The sequence below is a fragment of the Vidua macroura genome, chromosome 11 (assembly GCF_024509145.1).
Source record: "Vidua macroura isolate BioBank_ID:100142 chromosome 11, ASM2450914v1, whole genome shotgun sequence".
Classification (NCBI taxonomy): Eukaryota; Metazoa; Chordata; class Aves; order Passeriformes; family Viduidae; genus Vidua; species Vidua macroura.
Genome location: NC_071581.1, coordinates 9,147,987 through 9,157,884, shown reverse-complemented (window position 1 = coordinate 9,157,884; position 9,898 = coordinate 9,147,987). Strand labels below are relative to the sequence as shown.

The 9,898-nt window shown below is 42.8% G+C and overlaps 1 long non-coding RNA gene across 1 annotated transcript; it reads left to right on the top strand.

Annotated features, from left to right (window-relative positions):
* Positions 1 to 3,282: 3,282 nt before the first annotated feature.
* LOC128812884 (uncharacterized) lies at positions 3,283 to 8,425 on the top strand. The gene is made up of 3 exons (XR_008438867.1): positions 3,283 to 3,406; positions 7,738 to 7,863; positions 8,309 to 8,425. It is a non-coding gene; the product is annotated as an uncharacterized LOC128812884 (long non-coding RNA).
* Positions 8,426 to 9,898: the final 1,473 nt, after the last annotated feature.

Below are 9,898 nucleotides of genomic sequence, written 5' to 3'. Positions count from 1 at the left end.
TCAGAAAGGGAAGCAGGAATGTTTATACACAGGAGGCCTCTTGCATTTATGATTCACTAGAAATTGCCACTGGAGGAGAGGGGAGTAGTTGTGGAGAAGGTGTGGGTTTATAGAAAGAGCTCAGCTCCAGCAAGAAGAGGTGCTGCTGTGACCCAGGTCTGTCCACACAGCTATTGCCAAAGCAGAAGGTGGCACATGGCCTCACCTGGCTTCCCTTGCCATGCAGGCATGCTGAGCCAGACTGCAACTGGGAAAATGTCTTTAGAGAAGAACACTGTATTTTGAGTCTGATGTTTCATTTGGGGTGCTGTGTTCTGTTGTCGCAGCCCTGAAAAGCAGGCTGGAGGCTGTCCCACAAGGCTTGCTTTGCCACGGGGAGGCTCCCTGATCCATTCCTGATGCCAAGGGGAGAGCATTTACCTTTGTCAGTGCAGTTGTCTGACAGCTGTTAAGAAGCCATGCGTGCAGGTAACCGGTTTGTTTGCAGGTAACTTTGGTTAAGTGTCTCCACTGAGTCTCAGCGAGGTGAGTAGGATGTTAAGGGTATTGTTTAAGAGTATGGTTTATGAGCAATTCTCCCTTCCACAGTGCTCCACTTTGCATGTGTGCAATGCAGCCTCACTGTGTAAAGTGAATTATTCCTGGCCATGCAGGTGAGAGAGGCAGCAGCTCCTTAGAGGGGGACCCTGTGCAAAGGCTGGCTTGTGCTGCTTCAATGTGGGGAACAAAGCCCACGGGTGATTTATCACAGCCAGGGGGATGTGACACAGCCCAGGCTGCAGGCACAGCTGGGGGGAAATCCCAAACACCCCTCACTGTCTGGGGTCACCAGGCACCGGGTCCTGCTCACAGCAGAGATCCCGACAGGTCGGTGCTGCCACAGAGGCAAACGAAGGGGAGTTCCTGTATCCCAGCTAGGAGGGAACAGCGGTGCTGCTCCAGCGCCACCCAGGGCATGGAGCTCCTGCATCCCAACCCTGGGGACAGCCCTGAGCCACCCCAGCCCCACCCAGCCCCGTACCCCAACCCTGGGGACACCCCTGAGCACCCCCAACCCCACCCAGCTCCTGCATCCCAACCCTGGGGACACCCCTGAGCACCCCCAGCCCCACCCAGCCCCGTACCCCAACCCTGGGGACAGCCCTGAGCCACCCCAGCCAGGGCAGGAGCTCCTCACTCCAGGGCTCCTCCCCTCAGGTGCTGAGGGGGGCTGGTGGTGGTCACCCCCTGGCAAAAAGAAAAGCTGCCTCATTTTCTATTTCTATTTTTATATACCTTTTTTCCTATGAAATGATTGTCTCAGAGGTCACCTGAGGGCACTCCAGTGGCACTGATACTTCAGCTGGTGTTTGGAGTTAGCAGATTTTATCTGCATGAACAATTCCCTGAATTACCAGAGGTTTTTGCTGTGTTTCTCAACAAATGTAAATAAATTAAACACAGCATCATGAGAAAGAAATAGATCCTCTGGTATAAAGCTGTCCTAATTGAGAGGTCTGTGTTGGTGATTATGGGAGCAGCAGCATTTACTTTTGGGTTTAAATAAGGTAATTAAGAAGGATGTGTGTGTGATAATGTGGTTGGCAGTCACAGAAGGGAGCTGGAAACAAAGGATTGTTTATTTCTTGTCTATAGAATTTTGTAATCAGCTTTGACTACTTTTACTAGTGAGCCCTAAGGTAGAATGAAGCTTTCCCCCTACATTTTCTGTAACCATTAAGCTTCTCTTCTGAGGTGCCTTTGAGACATTCAAATAAATGCAGCAGCAGTTTGGTGCATAAGCAGCATGTTTTGGTGTTCCTTGGAAATGGTAATCTTTCCCATGGCTTTTGGACACTGGTTTGGGATGTTTCCAGAAAAGGAAAACATACTTGAAGTGACTCCAATGTGGTGTGGACACAGCTCAGAAGTTAACTGAAAATGCACAAATCCCCCTCACCAGCAGTTTCCACTTCTCCATATAACACTTTAAGCTAGAGAGCTGTTCCAGAGCCTGCTGCCATTAGTGAAAGTACATTAAACACAGCAGCCAGGGAGCTACACCTGCAGTGCAAATACAGAAATGCAAAGTTTCTGCAGAACACTTTATATATCAGGTTGATAGACTGAGAAAAACCTAATAATTCCTGAGCAGACTGACCATTTGTTTTTCACCATTTCAGACTATTTTATATATTAGGGAACTTTTAGTTGAGACTGTGAATTTTTTTCAGTATCTAAGTCTAAACTTCTATGTATTTTATAGCTCAATATTACATAAATGTGTAGCTGGTACAGTTATAATCATTCTAATAAATAATAACTCTTAGAGCTATTCAATGAAATGAACTCACAATATTGCAAATCTTCCTAGCTAGCATAAACCTGCAATTTAGGTTGAGTATTTTCCTAAAGATGAACACTGCATTTTAGTATCTCTTATTTTCTTGCTTATGTGTTTGGGAAATAACACCCTTTTATGACTAAATTATGTTTCTATTTTTATAAACAGCTTAACCGCGGAGAACTGTGGGTCTGACACGCAACAAGTATTTCCCATAAGACATCTATGAACATATTTTTGTGATTGGTTTAGTGAATAATAATTTGGCCGGTGTTAGATTTCTGGTTGGAGCTGAGGTTTGGGATCCATAACCACTAGAAGGCACTCTGGTATAAAAGTTCCCTTCAGCTGCCCACGAACCCCGCTGTAAGGACGGAAAAAACACCGTGAAGCACGAGTGGCATTAAGCGGTTTCTCTCTGGGGAGCTCTCTGTGCTCGCTCCGATTCGGGTGCTGACCGGCAGGGTGTGTCACTGACCTGCAGGGTGTGTCACTGTGACCTGCAGGGTGTGTCACTCTGACCTGCAGGGTGTCACTGACCTGCAGGGTGTGTCACTGTGACCTGCAGGGTGTGTCACTCTGACCTGCAGGGTGTCACTGTGACCTGCAGGGTGTCACTGACCTGCAGGGTGTGTCACTGTGACCTGCAGGGTGTGTCACTGTGACCTGCAGGGTGTCACTGACCTGCAGGGTGTCACTGACCTGCAGGGTGTGTCACTCTGACCTGCAGGGTGTCACTGACCTGCAGGGTGTGTCACTGTGACCTGCAGGGTGTGTCACTGTGACCTGCAGGGTGTGTCGCTGACCTGCATGGTGTCACTGACCTGCAGGGTGTGTCGCTGACCTGCAGGGTGTGTCACTGTGACCTGCAGGGTGTGTCACTGACCTGCAGGGTGTCGCTGACCTGCAGGGTGTGTCGCTGACCTGCAGGGTGTGTCGCTGACCTGCAGGGTGTGTCACTGACCTGCAGGCTGTCTCTCTGCCCGCGCCTGCCGGAGCAACCAGCGGTGCGGGGTGCGGGTCCCCGCTGCTCCTCAGCCGGAGCACAGGAGGGCACCGGCTCACGCTCAGGGCTCTGCACAAGTGTGTCCCAGCGCTCTGCTGGCCCTGCTGCCAGGGCGATGTCCCGCTCCCAGCACGGTGTGTCCCAGCGCTCTGCTGGCCCTGCTGCCAGGGCGATGTGCCGCTCCCAGCACGGTGTGTCCCAGCGCTCTGCTGCCAGCGGGATGTGCCAGCCCTGCCCGCCCCCAGCACGGGATCTGCGGGGCTGGAGCGGAGCTGCCCCCGCGCAGCGCTGGATCCACAGCTGGGAACGGGCTCTAGTAATGCTGCAGTGTTTGGTGTGGAGAGGGGTGGCACTTGGATATTGCCTCTCTTCGGTCATGCTATGAGATAGTTTTCACGTTGAAACACCATTAAAAGAAGTGATACAATAGACAACATAAATTTTCCCTTTCCCTTTCCCTTTCCCCTTCCCTTCCCTGGGTTAAAAGACCCCAGACTTCTAGAATTCAATACTGGAACAATTTCCATCTCAAAACTTCTGAAAGGTGTTCTGTGAAATTATACATAGCACCTTTGATACTTGCCAATAGTTACTGAATGCAGGACTATATATCCTGCTCAGAAAAGGCACCTCTGTGGGGAGAAAACACCTAACTAGTGAAATTCAGTATGTGTCAGAATGAAAATTGATAGCCACTATAGCTAAACGTTGGATGTCAAATTCTGAAACGTCAGAAATGTTTTTAATCTCATTTAAATACTCTATTATTTTGAAAAATATGTTTATTTTCCATTATTTTCATTAAAAGTTTGCATTTTGACAAACACATAAATAGCAAAATGTAAAGAATTTACTAGATTGTAGTAAAAAAATCAGGAGATCTTGAACTTGAGCTATTAGTGCCTTTCATCAGTCCTGCTTTTTCCTGATATGTGATCTTTTCTGAAGATTTTTTTTTTCCTTCCCCCACACCCTCACCTTCCCCTTCCTGAGTCTCATTAAAGCCCTGTCAGGGAGGACAGAGGGAAAAATATCTTCTAAAAGATTTACTGCTCATATTCCTTTTTCTTACTACTACTAGTTGTTGTGGCTGGACCATTGGTCCCTCTGAGGTTATCCTTTCCTAGACCTATGTGAAGAGATAAACCTCACTGCTGTCAATTTCAATAAGATAATTTTGCAGATTAGGAGTCTTCAAAAATGTTAATTCTATGCTAAGTTTTTTTTTATTTCATGCAGACTAGTTTCAGAAAAAGTTAATGTCTCTGCTCTGGGGGAATATGTCACATTTCACTGCTTTTTGACATAAATTTTTCTGAGTTGTAGGAAAAGAGATTTGCAAAGATGTACCATAAGGGGCATCTAGAAAGGCAGATCTCTCTGTGATCATCAATTAATTAGACATAACACTAATTTATATAATCTGGTTCCAAATACATTATCCAAAACCAATTCTGTTGCTGTCATTTCCATTTAATTCCTAGGAACCCTTACTGAGATGGAATGAAGTTGAAATCAACACTTCTGTGGAAATGTTGGACTGTGTAGAATGTACTAACATTTCAAATTAAAACCTCACAGGATATGCTTTTTTTCCCCCAAAAATCCAAAGTGCAGAATATGGTTGCCATTAAATCCAAAGAATAAAATAGTTTAGTCTTTGACAAGAGATTAAAAAAATGCTTTTATGTCAGCGTGAAGAATCCAAGTGGTGAAATTCTTGGGAAACTCTTTACTAGTTTTTATTTTTATTCAGTGATTGCAGACAGGCTGCTGAGCACCTGTTGCAGCCTGGCTCTGGGGCATTTGGTGATTTCCAGCATTAGAGCAGCCAGAGAGATGAAGTAACTTTGTCAGGTCAGCTCGCTGGGGTGGGGCCTTGTCCCTGGAAGCCTGAACTTTGTTAAAGCTCTTCCTCTCCTGCCCTAAGAACAAGGGAATTCTGCCTGGGAGGGGTGATAGTTCTGCCATTTGGTGCAGGGAAGCTAATCTTTAAACCACGGTCATTTGTGATTAAATCATATCTAGAGGAATGCTACACACGGTGGTTTTTTTGTTGTTGTTGTTTTTTTTTTGTTTTTTTTTTTAATCACAAAAACCTGTTGATTCTCAGGAATTTGTATGCCAGCTGAGACCATCACCTGAAGACTGTTCACGTTTTTCTAAAATGATCAGGGTTCTAGCAGCACTCCAGGACTTTTCAGGCAAGCAGATGTGAAGGTGTTTTGCTTGCCCTGAAACTCTGGAACTCTGCCCCCACTTCCCCAAAGAGAAAGGCAGGAATTGTTACCTTCTGTTACTGGTAGCAAATTATGGGGATATCTCCAGATTAAAAGGAAACTATTTAGGCCCATAGATTGCATTTTCTTTTTTTCTTTTTCATTTCTTCCACCTCTTCACTTCATGTATTCTGCAGAAGCAGCAAGGTCTAAGTTGCTTTAGGAATATGGTATTTTTCTTTTTGTTTAGATTTTTTACCTCCAAATTTAAGCAGAAAAAAATTATTTTCTTCCAATTCCCAAATTACTACTTTCTATAGAGAATCTTTTCAGCCATTCAAAATAATGCATGATTTTGAGACTTAATTCTTTTGTGCAATGCTTATTTCTGATCAGTAATTTAAAAACAGCAAAAAATCTTTCTACTGCCTCCTAAACCTGTAGTGTTTGTGTGCTCTGCCAGCTGAGGAGCAGGTATTTGTTAAGACTTTCTGCAGTAAGAGCTGCAGTCCTTGTTAAGTCTCAAAGCCAGGCCATGCAATCCCCATGATTTGTTCAAGCAGAACCATCCTGCTGCTCTGGCAGTTTATATTCCACCTCTTGAGAGGTGCATAATAGCTGATATCTAGAAATAATTGTAACAGGTCTGTACTTATAGTGCAGCTGGCATTGGTGAAAAATACCTGGGCTTTCAACTTTCAGAAAATTGGATCTTTACACAAGTGCACTGATATCATTAAAATTTGTGCCTGAAGTCTTCATCTCTCTGGCCCATAGTTACAAGGACACTGAAATGTGATGCTTTTTAAGGACTACTCATAGTCTGGAAATTTGGAAAAGTTTTTCCTTTGAGGAACAGATCTGCCTAGTGTAGCTATATAAAATAATTTATGTAAATACCATCACTCTCATGTAGTAATATGCATAAATATCCTTTGAATCTTGCTGTATCTAATTTTGTGTGGAAAGCTCCAACCAAAGGTTGTGGTAAAAACCCTTGGGCTTACTCTGGATACAAAATTAGTCCAAATCCTGGCTCTTACTCTGGTTTTACACAATTCCCTGATATCTTTAGGAAAACCTAATCTTTCCCATCTCTAAGTATCATACTACAAGTGCTTCTGCTGTTGTTTTTTGGGTGTTTTTCTGACAGAAGAAAAAAAAACCCAACCACTCTTAAAAAGGCAAACTCTTGTTGCAATTAAAATCTTGGGAAGGAATATAACAGTCCTTCAATTCTGAAGACAAACTTTGAGTTACTGTGATTAAGATAAAGACACAATCTTTTTATAAATCAGCTTGTTCTTAAATTTTGTAGTGGATGCTGATATATGATGAGTAACTGGAGGTAAGAATACACTCTTGCTTCTATTCATTGTTTCTGTGAAGTAATGATCATACACATTTTTCTGTGTTTTCTTAGGTTAGGCCAGAGGTTTTTTCCTCAAACTCTTTTATCTTTAGAGGGAAGTTGCATGATCTTCCGCATAATATGATGACAGAGATTTATTTATTATATATCTAGTAATTCTTATTCAGACCTACTGGCTGTCATGGACAATCTGAAATATGAATGCATAGTAAAAATGATATTTTTATAAGCATAGGCTACTGATGGTGGCAGACTTCATGGTGACCAGGTGCAAGCCCTGTTTCCATTCTCTTCTGTCATGGTTCTTATTTTTGAAGTAAATTATTATTTTATTTTAAAAAGCTGTCTACACAGCAGGATAACCACATTCTCTTCCCCTTTGTCCACACATTTTTCCCCTGCTAAGAGGTCAAGCCTTGCAGAAGAAAAATTGGCACATGAAGCATCCCACTGACCTTTCCACCAAACGAAACTCCCTCGTACACTTAATCTGTTATATTGATGGGCAGTCATGGTTGCAAGTAGAAGATGCCCATCATTTCTTCTTTCTTCCTGGCAGACAGAATGAATCATATTGCTGGGATAATGAACCACTTAATGACTTGTGTGTTGATTTATCAGATGGTGTTGGAGAGGCCAGTTTAAGAGTGTAAAGCCATAAGTCACAGTGTTGCTGCACATGGCCCATGAGGCTGCTTGGCTCCCTTCTGTGAATTGCTGGGTTAATCAAGTCATCATTAGGGTGTGAAAGCAGTGAAGTGCCCCCTTTTCATTCTGGTTGGCATTTCTTCAAAATAAGAATCTATTTTTCTTTCAGGTTTCGAAACAGTTCAACGTGATAAAATTGGCACTTTTGACTTTCATAGTGAGGAAGTTTCATCCTGGGCTAAAGAAATATATTAGTAGTGAGCACAGGGAAACCTTCCTGGTGTGTTCTGGACAGGTAATAATTAATAACTGTTCTCTGAGTGAACAATTTTGTCTCTTATCATGCAGTAGTTTCATCTTCATCTCATCTCCAAGCTTGCTTTGGACTGTCACATGAAATACTGTTAAAAAACCTCTTCCAGATGAGTTACAGAAAACCTGATATTGAGGTGCTCTTGTACACTGTTACAGAGGAAAATTAAATTTAACTTGGTTTGTTTTGGAAAAAGAAAAAATCAATGCTGCCTGCTATATAATTGTATTTTATCTTCAGGAGCTTATTGATTGTGGTGGGGAGTTTTGTTTGTCTCACCGCTGGTGCCTATGCTTTTTTTGTTCTGTTTTGGGTTTGGAGTTTTTGTAGAGCTCAAATTAAGCTGCTTAATGATTTCCCCAACTCCCCTTTTGGAAGATCAGTTCCTTCTTTCCCTTTTTTTTTTTTTTTTTTTTTTTTTTTTCAGTGTTCTGGCACTACCTTTGTCTTCCTTGGATTCTCAGAGCTTACAACTAGATTTCCTGGCAAATGAAATATTTTAGCCTAACAAATTTAAAAACATGAAACTAGTCCATGTGTTGTACCTTGTCTGTTCTTACTGACTTTTTTTCTCTTAAGGCTTCAATGAAATAAATGCTTCAGCTGAGCTTCTGAAAACATTGATCAGATTAATTTTTGCATCACAGCTGTTTCACTCTGCAAAACATTTTGCAAGAATATGTTAACTCTTGGCCTTTCCTCAAAACTGTTTAGCACTTCTGAATAAACTCTTGTGCTTGCCAAGGCAAGTAATTCCCTGTGTTTCCTGTTGTCCTTGCACTGTTTGCCTGTTGGTAAGGAGAAATGTGCTATGGGCTTCAAAGCTCCTCCAGTGCCTCCAATCCTGAGGTGTGTATGTTGATTATCAATAAATAGTTCCTGCAGCCTCCCAGTGTGTCTGACCCATTCCACTCTCTTCTGCAAATGCTTAAATCTACTTATTTATTCACCAAATGCAGTCAGGGTAATATATAATGCCAGATCTGTACAAGGAAATTCCTCAGATAAATTTTGTTCTTTGGTATTCGCACAAATCCTGCAGTGTGTAATCTCATGGTTCTTTGAATAACTAATGGTTTATGTTTTCTTTGTGCTGATTGTTTTGAGCTATCCCCAGTTCTTGAGCTTAGAGCTGGAGGATGGCCATAGCTAATTTCCTAACTCAGCAGCCTTTACCCATGTATTGTGCAGCTGGAAGTCAGGTGCAATGATCTCTAAGCAAGAGTTTCTTCAAGTAGAAGCTGAAAAGTGGTAAGAATTCAGAGTAAGCCAAAAGTGGTGAACTTTGGTTGTGTGAAGTTACTGCTTTTATTAAGCTGACTCCCAGTTTTCACCCATCACCAATGTTTCCTGGATTTTGAGGGAGCATTCTAAGGAAAGTGTGCTTGTTCAAAGTCAGTCTTGGGTGGTTTCTTGTTATCTTTGTCAACATTGCAGATCATTGTGCTGTCATTTCAGCAGATTGGCATTGTTTGAAAACTCCATGCTATGTATTTTCATTTAGCTCCTACTGACAAAGACTGTGGGGTTGGATTATTTTTTGCTGTGTGTGTAATAAATTTGTGCTATTTACCAGAACCTCAGATGTGCTCTTTGTGCACTGAGCAAAGGAATTTTGTAGAAACCAGGGGCCCAAAAGCCTAGACTAGAGTACATACATGGAATATTGCCATTGGCTATCCATTTAAAACAACCCAATAAACAAAAACAAACAAACAAACAAACAAAAAAAACCACACACAAAAAAAAAAAAAAAAACAAAAAAAACCCCCCCCAAAAAAAAACCCAAAAAAACCCCCAAAAAAAAAAAAACCCAAACCCAACAACAACCAGAAAGGAGGAACACCTGCCAGAATTAATTATATGAAAGGAAAAAATCTCTTGAATTAGTAGCACAGTGTTTCTGCCTGGTTGCGGGCACAGTACGGAGATCTCCCGGCTAGCACTCTCTCTGTGGCCGGAGGGCACAACAGGAGGGGCTGCCCCGGATCTCTTCCGAGATCTCCCGGGTGGCAGC